Here is a 21106-nt window from a genome sequence, read left to right on the forward strand (position 1 = left end):
TTGTAGTTTCAAAACATCAAAATTAAAAAAGTAAAAACTGGAGGATTGTCAGAATTTCTGCTTCTGAGGAATTTTAAACACTGGGATTCACTGGGTCATAAAGAAATAAGGATAAGGAGACACTATCTGGCAACAGTTTTCAAAAGATAACCTTAGAATGTGGAAATTTATCTAATCTCTATACTTCTGTATGTTCACCAATGATATGGAATCTATTTACATTGTGACTACTTTTGGAAGCTTTAATATAAAGCAGTTCTGTGATGTTCCAAAACAAAACATAAGAAGCATGTGAGAAATGTGAAAATCTCTAACTGCATTGTTTGAGGAGAGGGGAGGGAGGAAAACACCCTTTTTGGTTAGGATTTTGTATTATGTGAATATATAATTATTCAAAAAATGTAAATCATAAGCTTAAGTTTATTAAGGAATCTTAACTCAATATACACATGTACTGGTTTTATTTTTCCAAACCAATACCACTTTCCTGCAAACACCAAATAAATCTTGCCTAATTCCACACTTTTCATCCAAACATGATTCTTAGAACATTCTCATTCAGATATTCAAAACTTACTCCTATTCATCTGAAAACTTCAATTTCATAATCAAGTCAAAGCTCTCTTCCCTTATGACCCAGAAGAGGTTAGACCTTCAGTTTTAGACTAAAGGCTTAGGGGAGTTTGGGGATGAGGTGGAGAGAAGATGAATTCTAGCTCTTTGCCACCTCCACCCCCTCCTTCTTTTGGGTGAGAGTTCCTCTGAGATTGGGGAGGGAGGAAAGAGAAAAGCATCAATGGCATCTCTCACGTGACTGGGTAAGGTTGCTGTCCTCTCCTTGGGTGCTTGTAACTGCTTTTCTCGTTTATAGTCTAGGACTCCTTGAGGACAGATGATATTTTCCTCCAATGAGAGATTCAGATGCATCCTCTGGCAGACACTGAACTGGTGACATTCCCCAGAAGCTTCTCCTGGCCCTCCACAATGCATCAATCCTGGTACAGCTATGCTCCCAATCTCATATATTCTCTGAGTCAGCTCTCACGCTTGCAGGCATGTGAAGGCTTCATCAATCTCTGCTGGGAGGGAGGAGGCCATCCTTGGTGAGCCCCTCTCCACCTAGATTTTATCTCACTAATGCCCCTGCCATTCAGTTCTCTTTTCTCACATACGAGTAGCACAGAAGGCAGGTCAGCAAGTCTGCTAATTAAGAAGGTCATCCATACGCAGGGGAGTGAATCTCCCTGGCAACGTGGAATATGACTCCCGGGGAGGAATGTAGACCTGGCATCGTGGGACAGAGAACATCTTCTTGACCAAAAGGGGGATGTGAAAGGAAATGAAATAAGCTTCAGTGGCAGAGAGATTCCAAAAGGAGCCGAGAGGTCACTCTGGTGGGCACTCTTATGCACACTTTAGACAACCCTTTTTAGGTTCTAAAGAATTGGGGTAGCTGGTGGTGGATACCTGAAACTATCAAACTACAACCCAGAACCCATGAATCTCGAAGACAGTTGTATAAAAATGTAGCTTATGAGGGGTGACAATGGGATTGGGAAAGCCATAAGGACCACACTCCACCTTGTATGGATGGATGAGTAGAAAAATAGGGGAAGGAAACAAACAGACAAAGGTACCCAGTGCTCTTTTTTACTTCAATTGCTCTTTTTCACTCTAATTATTATTCTTGTTATTTTTGTGCGTGTGCTAATGAAGGTGTCAGGGATTGATTTGGGTGATGAATGTACCACTATGTAATGGTACTGTAAACAATTGAAAGTACGATTTGTTTTGTATGACTGCGTGGTATGTGAATATATCTCAATAAAATGAAGATTAAAAAAAAAAAAATAAGTCACCCTGGCCACATAATTTGCTGTCGGTCTACACGGTGTAAAATTTGCTATGCTGTGCATCATATTTTTAAATCACAGTTGCAGCAATGGCTAAAATATATATTTTGTAACATAAAACTTTAAAATAAAACATTTCTGAGACTCCAAGTAAAAAAAAAAAAAAAAAAAAAAAGAAGGTCATCCAGTCAAGGAACAAAATGTTTACTTTTCTTTTCAAATGATTTGCTTGGGCTCTCCTCCCCTACCTACTTGATATGAGAGAAGTATACTCACTCCCCTAAAGGCTCTTCCTCTCTCCCACCACCCTTGGGAGGTGGACTGGTGGTGGATGGTTGGGCCAGTTTTCTAAATAGGGGCCTCTCAGCGAGTCCTTCAAGAGATGGCTGATCCCATCTACTATTGACTGTATATATATTTTTATGAGGGACACATTGTTCCTTTTGTCCCCAGTCTAAGTGTCAGCAGTAGTTACATGGCAAAAATAAAACTCCTATTTGTCATCCTGTAATGCTTCCGTATGTGTTTTTTTTCCCGTCATCCATATATGGCTTAGCTGTACATCATACTATCCAGAAAGCTTTTTGTTTTTTAAGTACAGAGTTTCTAGCTCCATCCCATATCTGCTTGATCAGAATCTCAATGGTTAGATCCAGGGGAGCTACAATGATACAAATTCCAACAACCTGACATTTATGGAAATTCTGGATTAGAACTCAGAGAAAAGAGATTTAGATGAAAGGTCAAGAAACTGTTTGGGTCAATATGTAAGTCTCATGGACAAAAAACATATCTATCTGGTTCATTTTCATAGCTCTTAGAATGGTGCCTGGCACATAGAGACTTTAAAAAATTTTATTGCATGATGCCTCAGGAAGCTAAACACAGAATTACCATATGACCAAGAAATACTGCTACTAGGTATATACCCAGAAGAATTGAAAGCAGGGACTCGAACAGATACTTGCACACTGATGTTCATAGCAGCATTATTCACGATTTCCAAAAGATGGAAACAACCCAAGTTTCCATCAACCGAGGAATGGACAAAATGTGATATATGCATATGATGGAATATTAGTCAGCTGTAAAAAGGAATGAAGTCCTGATGCATGTGACAATACAGATGAACCCTGAGGGCATTGTGCTGAGTGAAATAAGCCAGACACAAAAGGACAAATATTGTATGATCTCACTGATATGAGCTAATTACAATAAGTAAACTCATAGAGTTAGAATCTAGAATATAGGCTACCAGGAGATAGATTGGGGGTAGAGAATGGGGAGCTAATACTTAATTTGTACAGAATTTAGGTTTATTGTCAAGGTTTGTAAAAAGATGGTGGGGATGGTAGCCCATTATTGTAAGTGTAATTAACAGCACTGAATTATGTATGTGAAAGGGGAAGTTTGGGGTTGTGTATGTTACTAGAATGAAAGTTAGAAGATAAAACAGTGAACCCTGTTGTGGATGATGGACTGGGGTTAATAGTACAATTATAAGTATAAGAATGTACAAGTATAAGAATGTTCTTTCATGAATTATAACAAATGTATGACACCAATACATGGGTGCATAATAATAATATAATTATTATGTTATTATAATTATAATATATAATAGGGTGGTATATGGGAAAAAATATACCTCATATAAACTATGGGGAATAGTTAATAGTACTATTTTAATATTGTTTTATCAATTGTAACAAAGGTACCACACTAATGCAAAGTGTCAATAGGGGTGTATATGGGAACACTGCATTTTTTACATAACTTTTTTGTAAACATTCAACTTCTCTAATTTAAAAAATATACATATTGCATGAATGAATGGATGAGTGGAACATTTCCATTTCATGCTGAAAGCAACTATCCCTCTCACCAAATTGTAGCACAGCACATAGTGGTGAAATAAAAATCAAAAGTAGAATTCGTTTGTTCTGTAGGCTCCTCTTAAGATAAATAGATAGGTCTTTTTTGAGCCTGGATGCAGCTATTCAGTGAGACTAGAGAGATGCTAACTAGAGAGACTGACTAGTCACTTGAACAGGACTTCTCGGAGCTGCTTCTGCCATGATCTTATCCTAATCAGGAGGGAAGAAATCCAAACAAAGGTGGGAGTTGGAGGATCTCCATGATCACACAAGCTAATGATCACTTGGTGATCATTAACTTAATATCACTGTTCACATTTAAGTTAAAGAGAGTTAGAGAAATACTGAAAAAGTTTCCTTCACTAAATCCTTTTTCTCCATATCCCATTGTGTTTATCCTGCAAGGTTAAACAGTCTTTGCCTAAGCAAGTCATGAAGTCATTGCTACTGTTTAGGCCTATTACATTACCATCATGTTTAAGACCTTCCCCCGTCCTGAGAATACACTCACGTTTCCTTGATTCGAGTACATGGCATGCAATCAGATGAGTAAATAAGAAAAAAGCTAACTGGTTATCTTGGGGTTGTTTTGAGGGGTAGCTGTTGTTCTTATGGAATACTGTTGCTACTGCAGCTGCTGCCACCACCACCACCACCACCACCACCAATGATGATGATGGTGGTGGTGGTGGTGTTATGGCTATAGACTCACCATTGAAGAGTAAAAAAAACCTTTTCCCCACTTCACTGCAGGTAAGAGGAAGGCCTGGTTTTTAAGGGTTTGAGCTCCTTGGCTCCCTCAACAAGAGGGAAATAGGGAGTTTTTGTGCTTGAGGTAGACTGGAAGGGAATTAAGCTCAATCTTAGTAGAGGTGGTGAGGAGGGGAGGTGGTAGTAGTTGCCACAAAAGGAAGAGGAAGAGAAGGGAAGTATTTCCAACGTGGAATGGGGGCAGGATTTGGGGCTGTACCAGATGGATGTACCAGATTGGCCTCTTCTGGCACAAACTGTCCAAGGTTGGAGAAGAATGGAGCTATGTAGTGTGAGAGGGAAGTTGGAAAACAAGCTAGGGATCCCCAGGGGGAAAGACAAAGAGGAGCCATTCAGTTTCAAAATGGATCCCGTTGGTTTAGATAATAAGCTTCTAGGGAGTTACCAAATGTTAACCCTGAGAAAAGGGGAGGAACCTTCCATAATAATTGACATGTGGCATCTCACTGTCAGCTCCCTCTCACGAGAGGAGGCTCAGAGCCAAATCTCATTCAATTTGGAAAATAAAGTATGGTGGGTTTTTCTTGTGCCAAAGCACTGCAAAACCCCTAAAATTTGTCCAAATCCTTTAGACCCAGATTTACAAGCAATCTCTTATGGTATACTTGAACAGGTGTCTAATCTGCTTGTGGGTGAATTTTATTGGTTTAACTCTCAGAGAGTAATCTTATTTCTAAATAACTAGGAAACATTTCACTGTACCTCCATATGCCAGCCAAACCTTGTCAGATATGTTATTTGCTACTACTCACAAGACAGTATAAAACACACTTACAAAGAACCCCACAAAGCCACTGAGTAGTCAAACAAGTCCAAATAGAAAATGAGAACAGCTAGTTTAATGTTACTTTCTAACTAATATAGATAGCAAGTTATATAGAAGCCCCAGCTTCTGTGATTTCAGAAGAGAAAGAAACTGTGTTTATTGGCTGTCTGTTAAGTAACTTGGCTCAGGATTCCACAGGAGAAAATATGCAAGGGGAATAACTGTTGCTTCATTCCACGTCTTTTTTTTTTTTTCTTCTTTTTTCTTCCTAACCTTTGCTTTTAACTGCCAGTGAAAATCCACTGGCATGTAAACACTAGGTAATTTGGGATTAGATTTTTCTTCAAATCGTTTCCCTCTTGTCAAGGCCGAACAGAGATATGCCTTCATAAGTTTCCTCATCACTTCACCATTGTATAGCTTCTCTACTGGTCAACTTGCTTCCGTTTTCCCTACATAGTCTCATTAGATTAACTTTCCTAATTTATAGCTTTGACCATTTTACCCCATTTCCCCCCATCAAAATTCCATCATCTGATACCATTCAATTTTTAAAAATGCCTACTGAGGAACTATGCAGTTCAAGACACAATGGAATATAAAATTGGATAAGACAACTTCTGCCTCCAGGCAGTATACATTCTTATAGGAAATTCAGGCATTTCACAACCTACTATGGGGCAAAGTGTGCCATTATAATTTAAGTCAAAATTGAAGCTATGTGTTACAATACTTTAAAAATGTTTTAAATTACATTCCATTTTAGCTTGTTTTGCATAGACATTACTATTGCTTCAAAATATGCTTAAAATACTTTCTTTACTTATGTACTATACAGTTAATCTTATTTGCCATCATTTTGAACACAAAATGTGTAATTAGAATATTTAAATAACTAAAATGAAAAGGGAAATTATGTGGTCAGTACATTGTTTTCTAAACTGGAAATCACTTTGTTTTAAAAGTTAATAACGGAAACCATATTTGTGTTAGTTTGAAGCTGTTTTGTACCCCAGAAAATGCCATGTTCTTTTAATACCCTCCTGTGGGTGCAGACCTACTGTGGATGGGACTTTTTAATTAGGTTGTTTCAATTGAGATGTGACCCACCCAATTCCAGGTGGGTCTTAATCCTTTACTGGAGTCCTTTATGAAAGAATAAAAGGCAGAATAAGCCTAGAGAATTTGGAGTGAAAAGCCCCAGAGATGCTAAGAGAGGATCCACAGATGTTCAGAGAGGAAGCCACTGGAACCAGGAGCTAAAAGCAATGAAACCTGGCAGCAAAGGAGCAGCAGATGCCAGCCATGTGCCTTCCCATGTGACACAGGTGCCCCAGATGCCAGCAGCCTTTCTTCAGAGAAGGTACCTTCCTGTTGATGCCTTAATTGGGACACTTTCATGGCCTTAGAACTGTACATTTGTAAACTAATAAATCCCATTGTAAAAGCCAACCCATTTCTGGTATATTGCATTCCAGCAGCTTTAGCAAACCAAAACAATATTAAAAATGAATAAAATATATTTTAAAAAAGATTGATGCTATGGCAGTTGAGGCAAAGGAAAGTATAAAGCTGGTTCATTTTCTGATAATGTCCATCACTTACAAAACAGTCCAAATCACGTACCTGGCAATAACTGTACTCTATATTATCATTGCACTCCCATCTGATGCTGTATTCCATAATGCAGTTTCCACCTCACTATCTCTCTTAATGCCACCTCCTCTAACCAGATCATCATCCCAGTCCTATCTGCCTTATCAAAATGCCATCCACTTTAAATACCACCTTTTTCCTATAAACTTTCCTAGGTCAACCAACCAGTGTGACCTTCCTCTACATCTAAGTGACTCATTGGAGTCTTTCCATCCACTTTTCTGAATCCAGTTAGAGTAGCCTCCATATGCACCACTTCCTTCCTGTCTGGTGTCTCTGTCCCAGCCCAGCAGCCCATACTCACACACACCACAAACCACAGCCTGTGGCTTGGTCCCTGCTGCCCACACCCCTAGTGCTAAATGTAGTCCTTAATCTCCAATTTGGCCTCTAATGCCTGAGGGCCTGGAGCCCCTATTTGGCAAACTAAAGATTCTGACCCAATTACAGACTGCACACCAATCCCCTCCAATGTGTGTTTTGTGTGTCCTATTAATTATCTCAGCCTATGAAATTGCCCGGGGGAGGGGGGGTACTGCATAATTTGACTGTGACTACTTCAAGTGTAAAAGGTAGAGCACTGATTGTATGGTGTATGAATATACCTCAATAAAATTGCATTTAAAAAAATAAAATACATTTAAAAAGTAGAGCACTGAAGGCTTGGTAGAAAATCAAACTGGAGATTTCCATCGGCACTCATTCTTTTGAGATTCCTAGCTAGCAGGTTAAATATCTCTCCCCTACTATGATTTCATAAGACTGAATATTTGCTCTGGATGTACTTTTGTTCCTTCTAGTCCTTGGCTCTAGTTTCTTCTAGGCCACTGATGGGTTTTTTTTTTTAAGTATATTAACACTTTAGAGCCAAGAGTTACTGAACAAACATATTTCACCACTCATGGTCCTACTGTTTGATTTTCTCACCCTCTGTGGACTTCATGCCCCCATGGACTCAACCTCATTTGTTCCCTGACTAGTGAGCATGTACTTCTCATAAGAGAGGGAGGAACCAATCTCCACTTCTGTGCTCCTTTCCCTTCCCTTCTCACAAATGCACCATCACTCCCTGCTTAGAATCATGGGTCTCTGGTGCCTCTAAAGATACAGCCCTCTATTGCCTCCTCAGGGATTCTGTTCCATAGCCACTGAGTTTATTTACTTTGCAGCCCCTAAGGCTCTTCATTAATGCTTGCCTTTATCACCTTATAATGTTTTCTTCTATTATCTACCTCTCTGGGAGGCAGAGGCACTGTCTTATACTCTTTATATTCTTTGTAGTGCCTTCATGTATGTCACATTTTTTAAAATATAACTATAATGTCATTTAGACTATCAAAATTTTCAGGAATCATATCATAATTACCATTACTAATCCAGAAAGAAAATTGCTTTTTAAATTAACCAGAGAACTTCTTTTAGTATGAATCTACTTCCTGCTTTTAGTTTTTGCCTAAAGTTCCAGCAAATTTTAAGCAGGGTGTTATCACGGTCCACAGAATTCCATTGCAGTGCCTCTCAGGTATGTATCATAGAGATTTAACATGCCATTGGTTTGATAAATCATGCTTTACTCTAATGAAAATTTCCAAGATGATATTATCTGAGTATTTTCCAGTCCTATAATTCTTTAAATGCGATTGGTAGAATTCTCATAAAACTCCTCAGTAGGGTGATTTCCTGTGAAATCCCTAGACTTTGAACCATACAACTGAACATTACTGTGAAAACTGTCTGAGCTCTACCTGCCCAAGACTACCTAGGCCATAATTGACTATAGAAATTCATCCAAATGCCATTGTCCAATAAAAGAAACCAGGAATCCTTGGAGAAATGCTGGGACTGGGGTGGGACAAATGTAAGATGAACCTAGAGGATCTTGTAGTGCCAAAAGCAAAAGGACATGTCAAAAGGACACTGAGCTTAGCATTACTGAGGAGTCTCAAGTTTCTGGTTTGAACTAGGTATGAGTGACTTCACTGAAGAATTGGCAAGGCCCATGGCAGAGAATGATGGGGTGGTTCAGGAATGTATTTTCCTTACTCAAAGCAAATAGAAACTGTGGTGACTGGAGGCCAAAAGAAGGATTTTGCTCAGACACATGCTTGTTTAGATTTTATCCAAGAAGCTCTGCTGAAGCATCACTGGGAACAAGCTGCAGGATATGTGCATGGTTATTTGCAGACCTTAGAAGAGTCAGATACCAGGAAAAGGCAGGCCATACCTGGGATTATTTGGAAGCTGGGAAATGAAATTCTATATTATCATTCCAAAAGCAATATTGAGACTTTCAGTACCTTCACTGACCAGATGAAAAATATTGGTGTCATGAATAATTTAAAGATCTCCTTACAACATGCATTATATCTTCTGCATCATGGAATGCTTGAGGATGCAAACAGAAATTTAAGCCAGGCAGAGACATGGAGATACAGTGAAAAGTTACCTTTCCAGGAAACACTAATCAGCCTTATTCAGGCCTAAAAAGTCCTATCAACTCTATGACCACCATGCTCTTGGGGAAGAAAGTAAACAAAAGAGAATTATGGGGTGTGTTTTGGTTTCCTAAAGCTGCCAAAATGCAATATAACAGAAATGGACTGGCTTTCAACAATGGAGATTTATTAGGTTACAAGTTACAATTCTGAGGCCATGAAAAGTGTCCAAATTAAGGCATCAACAAGAGGATACCATCTCTGAGCAAAGGCTGCTGGTATCCGGGGTTCCTCTGTCACACGAGAAGGCACATGGCAATATCTGCTGGTCTTTCTCTCCTGGTTCTGGTTTCAATGCTCTCTCAGCTTCTGTGGGTCCTTGCTTAGCATCTCTGGGCTGTTTGTCTCTTTGCCCTTTCTGTGTGTTTCTGCCTTTAATCCTCTCAAAAAGACTCCAGAAAAGGATTAAGACCAACCTTGAATTAGGTGGGTCACATCCCAGTTGAAACAACCTAACCAAAAGGACCCACCCATAATAGGTCTGTACCCACAAGAATGGATTTAAAGAACATGGCATTTTCTGAATACATAACAGTTCAAAACCAGCACAGTGTGTATCCCAAAAGAATTTCTATTCCATAGTGAGTCTCCAGTAATGCAGTAAAGGAAGAAATGTAATGGGGATACTTGATTTCCCCATGTTCCCAGAGATTGACAACTGTGAGGTTCTAGTCAATTGAATATTGAGGTAAGAGAACTTGAGGAGGTCTAGACTAGGTCAAGGTAAGACTAAAGCAAAAACAGTATCTATTAAAGAATTTAATGACATACAGAAGAATATAATTATATTAAAAACCTCTTGAACACTCAGCAGGCAGTCTTCCCACATAATACTTGTAATAGTAAATATGCTCATACAAATTCATGCTTTCTTTGGACAGTTTTTGGTTTTTACTGTTTCATTTTACTTGACATAATTCAAAGAAGTGGAGCCAAGGGTAAGAAAGGGCTTTTTTTGTTTATTTTTCTAGATTGAAACAGATGTGTATTAGAGAACAATGTCTCATGTTCAGAGACCAGACATGACTACATTTGTTCAACCTGAGGTTTCATATTTGCTTTCTCTTTAGTTTTAAAACTTTTCTAAGTTGGACTTGACATACTGTCTTCTTAAAAGAAAAATGTAGCCTTGTTAAAATTTGACTTTATTTTTCTTGTTTTAGTTGTAGGTAAAATCTCAAACAAGTTAGTTTTCTTACTTCCAGGGTTGTCTTTCTACCACTTTCTTCAAAAATCAAAGTAGTTGTATATTACACTATATTTTTGTATATATCAAAAATATATTTATATGGGATATGAAGAAAATTATCTAGTAAATGATGGTTTGATATTAGTAATATTATCTTTGACTCACACCATATGCCCATAAATTAAAGGCAGTTGTAAAAAATAAAACTGTAGAAATCTAGACGTGGCTCTTTCTTTTTATCTTCTTCTTCTCTTTTTGTCTCAGTTTGCCAGGGCTGTGGTACCAAAGCCCACAGACTGGTTGGCTTAAATAACAAAAATTTATTATTTCATAGTCCTGGAGGTGTCAGAAGGGCCAAGCTTCTTAAAGGAGCCAATCCATCCATGCCTCTCCCCTGGCTTCTGATGGGGGATTGCTGGCAATCTAAGGTGTTCCTTAATTTTTGGAAGCATATCTCAGACTCTGCCTCTCTCATATGGCCATTTCTGTCTCTTTCTTAGTGACTGTTCAAATTCCCTTACTTTATAAGCACACCAGTCATACTAAATTAGAACCCACCCTAAGGTAGTTCAGCTTCATCTTAACTAATAACTTCTTCAAAGATCCTATTTATAAGTAAGTTCACATTCACAGAACTGAGGATTAGGACTGGAACATGTCTTTCTGGGGGACATAGTTCAAACCCATAGCACTTCTTTTCTAGTACAATTCAATCATAAAGCCATTAGGTAGGGGCAAGCAGAGTAGGTATTTGCATCAGGATGGGGAGAGTCAGGATGGCCCTGAGTGGGGTAGGATGAGCATCTGTACAAGAGGGAGGCCTAGCATGGGGATTAGAAGCTGTTCAGAGTCAAGCTGGGGCCTGTAAAAAGTAAGGGAATTTGAACATGGGCCTGAAAATGGCCTGGCTTTGGATGTTGGAGCCTGGGTAGGATGAAGAGGCAGCCCATGTGGTGGAGGCCAGCAGCAGAATACTGGCATGGGGTGTTGAACCCCAAGTTGGAGAAGGAGCTCATCACTGTGGGGAAGGTATTGGTGATAGCAGTAGGAGATTGTTAACATACAAGGGAATTGATCAAATAAGTAAATGTATTAAGGATAATGAGAGTCAGGGAGAAAAGTAGGTTGTGCTGATAGATTGGAACTGGAGGTATCAGTGTGAACTTAATGGTTTTCAGGATAGTAGATAGACATGGAAATAAAAATAAATGTAAATGTGTACATGTATTCATATATGTGTATGTGTGTGTGTGTGTGTGCATTCATATATTCCTTAGCTCTGTCCACAAGGAGGGAATGGGAGCTGCAACACCTCAATGGCAATAATTGCACCTAGAATGTAGATCTTGGTTTCTAAAAACCATTCTTCACTAAAAGGAACCAGGAGAAAGGGAGAAATGGCTGATTCCATGGCTGGGGCAGATAAAGTACAAGATGAGCTTGGAACATATTGTTGTTGCATTAGGTAAATAAGTGCTCAAAGAATGATGAGTGACAAGTCAAATAGATTGACAAGCCAGATTATAGGGACTCAAGTCTTAAAGTACCTCTCTAAAGGCTAGGCCTGGCTATAATTGTGCCTAAGAGCTTCCTCCCGAATGCCTCTTTGTTGCTCAGATGTGGCCGTCTCTCTCTAGCTAAGCCAACCTGAAAGGTGAAATCACTGCCCTCCCCACTCACATGGGATCTGACACCCAGGGGAGTAGAATCTCCCTGGCAACATGGAATATGATTCCCAGGGAGGAATCCAGACCCGGCATCATGGGATGGAGAACATTTTCTTGACCAAAAGGGGGATATGAAAGGAAATGAAACAAGCTTCAGTGGCAGAGAGATTCCAAAAGGAGCCAAGAGGTCACGCTGGCGGGCACTCTTACGCACAATATAGACAACCCTTTTTAGGTTCTAATGAATTAGAATAGCTAGCAGCAAATACCTGAAACTATCAAACTACAACCCACAACCTATGAATCTTGAAGACAATTGTATAAAAATGTAGCTTATGAGGGGTGACAGTGTGACTGGGAAAGCCATATGGACCACACTCCCCTTTGTCCAGTGTATGGATGGATGAGTAAAAAAAAAAAAAAGCACCCAGTGTTCTTTTTTACTTTAATTACTCTTTTTCACTTTAATTTTTATTCTTGTTATTTTTGTGTGTGTGGTAATGAAAATGTTCAAAAATTAATTTTGGTGATGAATGCACAACTATATAATGGTACTGTGAACAACTAAATGTATGCTTTGTATGACTGCATGGTATGTGTATATATCTCAATAAAAATGAATTAATAAAAATAAATAAATAAAGTACCTCTCTAAGAAATACTCATAGTTCCTATCTTTTGTCTATTTTTCTAGTAGGTTGTCTTCCTCATATTGCTTTTCAGAAATCTATGCATGTTCTGCAAACCAATCCTTTCCAAGTTATATGAACGGGAAATGTCATGTCCTAGTCCGTAGCTTATCTGGTGCCCCAGTATTAGAAAATGCTATTGATAGTGAAAACACAGGATATCAAAATGAATGTAGACAGGTAACACCTGCAGTTGGAAATTTTAACTGAGAGACTTTTTTTTCCTTTCCCCAAATTATTTCTGTTGCCCTGAAGCTCTCCATTTATTGGATCAATTGGAGCCATTGATTAGGAGAGCAAACATTCATTGGCATGCTGAATGGATTTTTAAACTCACAGCAGGCTTACCACTCTGGAGCAAAGCACCTTTGATTCATAAACCATTCCCTGAGAGATAACTGGTTTTATTCCAGATTAATAAAATCGGATATGATTGGAATATTCAAGCAGAATCTAGAAGACTAGAGCATAGTGTTTATGGAAATTAATCACAGAGTAAAAATAATGCAGACTTTAACAAAAGGGCAGTTTCCTGACTGCAAGGAAGAACCTGGAGAGAAAGAAAAAGAAGGGAAGAAAGTCAGACATAGTAAAAATCCCTGAGAGATCTTTAGCCCCGTCTCTCCATACCTTCCTGGGTTGAAATTCAAGATATATGCTTATGCTAGAAATACCCCCAGAGAGGTTTCAGAATCTGAGAGAATGTACTTATGTCCTACTTTCTCCAATGAACCAGTGAGATGTATCTTAGTTTCCTAGGATTGCTTTAACAAATTACCACAAACAGGGTGGTTTAAAACAACAAAATGTACCGCCTCACAGTTCTGGAGGGTAGACGTCCGAAATCCATAGGAGAGAAGCCTTCCTTGCCTCTTTTTAGCTTCTGGTGCCTTGCCAGCAATCTCTGGCAATCTCTGCCTCAGTTGTCACAAGGGGTTCTCCCCTTTGTCTGTCCATTCACATTTCCTCTTCTTATGAGGACACCAGCTATAATGGATTAGGGCCCACCCTAATCCCATTTTGGCTTCATCTCAACTAATCACATTTTCAAAAAGCCAATTTTCAAATAAGGTCATATTTCATGGGACCAGGGATTAGGACAGAATATATCTTTTGGGGGGACCCAATTCAAGCCATAACAAGGTGCCTCCATGAATACCCAGTGACAATGTGGACTGTTCCCAGAGATAAACAGAGACTGTTCCCAGGGATGAAGATGGAGAGAAAAGGAGAAATCTTCAGAGGGAAAAACAGCCCCGAGCGGAAGTCTGAATTTTGAACATAATAATAACCTAGAAAAAATAGTTTCCCTAAACTGGCCTCCACCCAAAATAAATGGAAATACATCAACAAATTGACTTCTATTACAAAAGATTTTTAAGTTACTCTTACTTATCTGAGTTGTGACTGTAAATTTCAAAACTAGGACATCTATATATAATGCTATTTTGGCCTACCTAATAGTTAACCTCTCCTCTGATAAAAGCATCTCAGGGTGTGTGCTACAGAGCTGCAGAAGCCTCCTGAGTTCTATTTTTCCAAGGCCTGTGTGTTCATCTTTTCCTTTGATTCTACAGCCTGCCAAGAAATCCCTTTTCTTCCTTAAATTGGACACAATCCATTTATGTTATTTGCAACTAAAGAACTCCAGCTGATACAAAATATATAATCCAAATTTTGTAAATAAATGTGAGCACACTATCTCACACACACACACACATGCAGAGAGATAGAGAGAGAGGAGAGAGAGAGAGACATATACATCCACATATGAAAAAAGATTAGAAGGCAACAAACAAAATGTTGAGTGATCATCTTTGGGTAATAGAATTACATAATATTATTATTTTCTTCTCTCCACATTTCTAAACTTTTTATTTTTCACAATGCTATGCATTTTATTTTTATTCAGAATTTTGAGAGATAGAAGTATTATCCACAATGTCCAGAGAAAGAACCCTAAAAGCACAATTACATTAGAAAGGACATGTGAAAGGCCTTTGTCTTTTGGCACCCTGGGCCCTCCAGCAGCCGCACTGTGGGGCATTGTGTATAATGAAAAGAAAACTAGATGGGGAACCTGGAGACCTAAGTAGTAGCTCTGGCTCTGCCACTAACAAGCTGTGTGGCCTTCAATAAGTTCTGCAGCCTCTCAGAGCCTCAAATTTCTTCACCTGATATTGAAGGGTTAAACTTCCTGTAAAGATTACAAAGGACAAAAATCTGTCAACCACACCCTAGCTCAGGCTCCATCTCTCAACATTTCTGAGACTATATGTGCAACAGACAAAATATCCCAGTTATGCCAGCCAAAGTCTTAACTTTCAGAATGCTCCCAAGGGAACACCAGAGATACTTTGTTTTGTTTTAGACCAAAACATAACGGTAACACTTTGATGTTTCCATCTTGTTTTCAGGTTACCTCTGTCAGGGGGACGTTTTATAATGCAAAATTATTTCCTGTCACCAGAATGACAGATCATGCCAGACAGTGCCGTATCTCTTCCTAGCATGCTGCCTCATCATGCAGTGGGTCATCAAAGTCACAGAGGGCAGGAAAGGGCTTATGAAGGGATTCAGTGAAAGGCAGATTTGCTACCGCAGGTTGAATCCACGATATCACACAGCTGAGTGTTAAGGGTTCAATTGTGTACCCCCAAAAAAGACATGTTGAAGTCCTAACCTCCCATACCTGTGAATGTGACCTTATTTGGAAATAAGGTCATTGCAAATGGAATTGGTTAAGTGAAATTGTGGTCATATTGGAGGATGGTGGGCCCTTCATCCAATATGGCTGGTGTTCTTATAACAAAAGGGGAGAGGAGACACAGACTGACACAGAGAGAGGAGCTGGCCACACAAAGAGGGAGGAGAAGGCCATGTGAACACAGGCAAAGATCAGAGTTAAGCTGCCACAAGCCAGAGAAAACCAAGGATTGCCAGTAAACTGCCAAAAGCAAGGAAGAGGCAAGGAAGGATTCTCTTCCACAGGTTTCAGAGGGAGCACTGCCCTGCTGACACCTTGATTTCAGACTCCTGGCTTCCAGAACTATAAGACAATAAATTTCTGTTGTCTTAAGCCATGCAGCTTATGCTATTATGTTGTGGCAGTCCAAAGAAACTAAGACACCAAGGAACCAAAGGGCTTTAGTGAAATACTTCACACCACATACTCTGTTATGGGGTTTGTCTGTGGAGGGACCTGTACGGAGCTCAGAAGAAGTGGGTGCAATAGAAGGATGGTGCAGGAGGGATGGAACTGTAAGAAAAACTATGACCAACACTAGCAACTTTTGCATCTGTTCAAAACTAACCATGATCTCACCAAAAATAATTTCTCAGTTATTTCTTCTACTTCCATTCCTATATCCACATCCTGTGACTTCCTCTGGGAATAGATATCCTCTCCTTGTAACATATAATGTCTACAAGTTATCTCCTGCCTGCCGGGGACAAACTCTCCATGTACCAGGATGATGCATGATCTGAGACTCTAGTCAATGCCTGTGGAGACATCTAACCAGCAGGGATCTAACGAAAATGTAAGCCCTAAACCCTTTAATTGGTACAACAAAAATCTACTGCCATTTTTTTTTTCTGTTAATATTAATTTCTAATCTAAGAGAAGAAAATAGAATGGAAATGGCCTGAGTAATCTATGTCAAGAAAAAATTAAAAAATTTTTAAACACTAAAAAGAGAAGAACTAAAATTTAAATGCAGAAAAGATACAATTAAGCTCACTTGTAACCTTGGCAAGTACATAAAGGGGAGTGTAAAGGGAATTAGACTGCGTGGGAGTCAAGCCCTGTCCAAAGAAAACAGGAACAGGAATGTTTCAAGATGGGATCTAAAGGGATAGAATGAGTCACTAAGTGAAGAAGGGAAAGGAGAAAGAAAACACCAGAAGACAAAGTCATTGCAGTGGGGTAAAATAAATAAATAAATAAAAATGAAAACTAAAAAACTAACTAGTTAGTGAGGAAGTGTGAAGGGAAGCAGTGTCTTTAAGACTGAGCAAAGAGGGAGAAATGGTGATTTTTCTGTTTGTCAATTTAGTGTGGCTGATGATGTGGAAGAGAATGACGAATGCGGGAGGGATTGAGGAATTCCAATAGGAAGGTTGTCGCCCCCAAAGAATGCTTGGGAAGATTTTGTTCTGCAAGAGATTAAGTCATTATTTTTAAATAACCCAAGTGCTCATGCAGTGTCTTTCTGGTAATTACTAGCATAATCCCTGAGAAGAAAATAATTTTCTAATATGAAGGTGAAGAGCAAGAGGTAACACAGAAAGGATAAAAAGATCTTTCACATTAAAAACAAAAGGCATTTAAACAAAGTATGGTTTTAAAAAAAAATTTTTTTTTTTTGGAGAAAAGCTCTGCTAACTACAGATGAGGCTGACTTGCATAGTGCATTAGAGTAACAAGCTATCAACTATTCTTACTGGAAATGCTGCAATATAGAAACCAGCAAACATCTTCTAAATAGTCATTTATCACTCTGTTTTGTAAATTGCTTCAAGTCACAAATACAGCTTTATTATGAATCAAAACATCACCTACCTTCCACTTTGAAATCTATTACTGAAATTATTCAGCAATGCAAGCTAATTTAATAAACTGAAAAAATACAAATAAAGCAAAAAGATATAGTCACCTTGAGAGAAGCATAATTCAGTCATTATAGAAAAGATCATTTATATTTTTGCCGACGGGGATTTCTGGTAGTGGGTTGATCTGATACTCTTCAGACACAATAGTTCTGTTGAACTGCTGGAAAGGAAGTTGTTATGACCAGATTGCTTCCTGTGGTGAACAAAGGGCTTTTCCCAACAGAACTGTTTCATGGTCACAGGGACAAGACTGCAATATCTTGCATTTCAAAACTGCAAAGTTTTGGTTTTTGTTTTCACTATTTGAAAATACAACAAAATCTTTAGATTTACTTCCAAAGGAGGAATTTATAAAGGAAGAAAAGAAGGAAGGGAAGTAGGAACAAGTTCGTAGAAATGTTGCTATATTAGGTTACTTTCTTAGGGTAGATAGGAACATGTTGGAAGTAAAGTAGTTACCTTAGGTTAGTTGTCTTTTTCTTACTCCCTTGTTATGGTCTGTTTGAAACGTTCTTTTATTGTATGTTTTTTTTTAATTTTTTTTTAATTTTTATTTTTTATACAGTTGATTTAAAAAAAAAAAAAAACAAGGAAAAAAATATGCAGAGCCCCCTTGAGCTGGTGGAGAATGCAGAGGTATTTGCCTGCCTCACCTCGATGGTTTGCTAATGTGCTCACAGACATAGGGGACTGGTGATTTGATGGGTTGAGCCCTCTACCACAGGACTTGCCCTTGGGAGGACTGTTGCTACAAAGGAGAGGCTAGGCCTCCCTATAACTGTGCCTAAGAGCCTCCTCCCAAATGCCTCTTTGTTGCTCAGATGTGGCCATCTCTCTCTACCTAAGCCAACTTGAAAGGTGAAATCACTGCCCTCCCCGCTACATGGGATCAGACACCCAGGGGAGTGAATCTCCCTGGCAATGTGGAATATGACTCCCGGGGAGGAATGCAGACCCGGCATTGTGGGATGGAGAACACCTTCTTGACCAAAAGGGGGATGTGAAAGGAAATGAAATAAGCTTCAGTGGCAGAGAGATTCCAAAAGGAGCTGAGAGGTCACTCTGGTGGACATAAGCACTATATAGACAACCTTTTTTAGGTTCTAAAGAATTGGGGTAGCTGGTGGTGGATACCTGAAACTATTAAACTACAACCCAGAACCCATGAATCTCGAAGACAGTTGTATAAAAATGTAGCTTATGAGGGGTGACAGTGGGATTGGGAATGCCATAAGGACCAAACTCCACTTTGTCTAGTTTATGGATGGATGTGTAGAAAAGTAGAGGAAGGAAACAAACAGACAAAGGTACCCAGTGTTCTTTTTTACTTCAATTGCTCTTTTTCACTCTAATTATTATTCTTGTTATTTTTGTGTGTGTGCTAATGAAGGTGTCAGGGATTGATTTAGGTGATGAATGTACAACTATGTAATGGTACTGTAAACAATCGAAAGTACAATTTGTTTTGTATGACTGCGTGGTATGTGAATATATCTCAATAAAATGATGATTAAAAAAAAAAAATGTAGCTTATGAGGGATGACAATGGGATGGGGAAAGCCATAAGGACCACACTCCCCTTTGTCTAGTTTATGGGTGTATGAGTAGAAAAATGGGGGAAGGAAACAAACAAACAAACAAACAAACAAAGGTACCCAGTGTTCTTTTTTACTTTAATTTCTCTTTTTTGCTTTAATTATTATTCTTGCTATTTTTGTGTGTGTGGTAATGAAGGTGTTAGGGATTGATTTTGGTGATGAATGCACAACTATGTAATGGTACTGTGAACAATCGAATGTACGATTTGTTTTGTATGACTGCGTGGTATGTGAATATATCTCAATAAAATGAATATTAAAAAAAGGAAGGAAGGGAAGATAGGAGAAAGGGATTGAGGGCAAGAAACAACAAAGGAAGGAAGGAAGGGAAGGGAAGGAGAAGAGAGGAGAGGGAGGGGAGGGGAGGGGGAGGGAGGGAATGGAAGAGAAAGGGAGGAAAGGGGAAAAGGAAAGGAGAAAGGGAGGAATGGAGGAAGAGACAGAAAGAAGGAACAGAGAGAGGGAGGGAGGGAATTTCAATAGGGTAACATCAGAGCCTTTAATCAATCGAGGCCCTTCTAAGTGCAGGTCCTGGGTAACTGCACTGGTTGCACACCATGAAGCTGACCCTGCCCTAAATTGAGATCAGATTTGGATGGCTCAATAAAGCATTTGGAAAAATTCCCACTGATAAAGTTCAAGAGGGGCAGGTTTATCATTGATTTCAGAAGACCAGTTATCCTCTGCTCTTCTATGAGCAGAAATGGGTCTAGATGCCCTCAAGTCTACTTCTAATCCTAGGATTTTTTTTTTTCTAATAGACCACAACTTGCATATGACAAGCAATGAGACAGCATAGAAGGATATCACAAACAGCTCTCAGATATGAAAAGAATTAAAATATTCTGAATAGATTTGGTTCCTTTAAAATACCATATAGCCTAGAAATCTTGTGAAATCCAACCAAATCTATGCTTTCACTGTTTTTTTTTTGTTTTTTTTTGTTTTTTTTAATAATTATTTTTTAATTAAATTCAGTTTTATTGAAATACATTCATACACCATACAATCATCCATGATATACAATCCACTGTCCACAGTATGATAACATAGTTATGCGTTCATCACCACAATCTATCTCTGAACATTTTCCTTACATCAGAAAGAACCAGAACAAGAATAAAAAATAAAAGTGAAAAAAGAACACCCAAATCATCCCCCCATCCCACCCCATTTGTCCTTTAGTTTTTATCCCCATTCCTCCACTCATCCATACACTAGATAAAGGGGGTATGATCCACAAGGTCTTCACAATCACACTGTCACCCCTTGTAATCTACATTATTATATAATTGTCTTCAGGAGTCCAGACTGCTGGGTTGGAGTTTGATAGTTTCAGGTATTTACTTCTAGCTATTCAAATACATTAAAGCCTAAGAGGTGATATCTATATAGTGCATAAGAATGTCCACCAGAGTGACCTCTCGACTCCATTTGGAATCTCTCAGCCACTGAAACTATTTCGTCTCATTTTGCATCCCTCTTTTGGTCAAGAAGATACTCTCAGTCCCACAATGCCAGGTCCACATTCATCCCCGGGAGTCATACTCTGCGTTGCCAGGGAGATTTACACCCCTGGGAGTCGGGTCCCACGTAGGGGGGAGGGCAGCGAGTTCGCCTGTCGAGATGGCTCAGTTAGAGAGAGAGAGGGCCACATCTGAGCAACAAAGAGGTACTCAGGGGGAGACTCTTAGGCACCATTACTTACAAGTTTAGACTCTCCTTTGTGGTAATGAGCTTCATAAGGGCAAGTCCCATGCTCGAGGGCTCAGCACATCAAACCGCCAGTCCCAATGTTTGTGACAACATCAACACCAGTCCAGGTGAGGATGTCCAACACATCCGCACCTTCCCCCAGATCCTTGGGGCTGGGGAGGGGGAGGCTGTAAATATATTTTTTATTATCTGCCCAAATTACTCTAGGATGTGTC

General features: G+C 39.1%; 1 protein-coding gene and 1 pseudogene across 4 annotated transcripts in view; one reads left to right on the plus strand and one right to left on the minus strand.

The window, feature by feature from the left end:
• Positions 1–21106, minus strand: part of MAPK10 (mitogen-activated protein kinase 10) — a 719417-nt gene that overhangs the window by 615331 nt on the left and 82980 nt on the right. The gene's annotated exons all lie outside the window — the stretch shown is intronic.
• LOC119529617 lies at positions 8890–9407 on the plus strand (annotated as a pseudogene).

Source organism: Choloepus didactylus, chromosome 3, assembly GCF_015220235.1.
Source record: "Choloepus didactylus isolate mChoDid1 chromosome 3, mChoDid1.pri, whole genome shotgun sequence".
NCBI classification, from domain to species: Eukaryota; Metazoa; Chordata; class Mammalia; order Pilosa; family Megalonychidae; genus Choloepus; species Choloepus didactylus.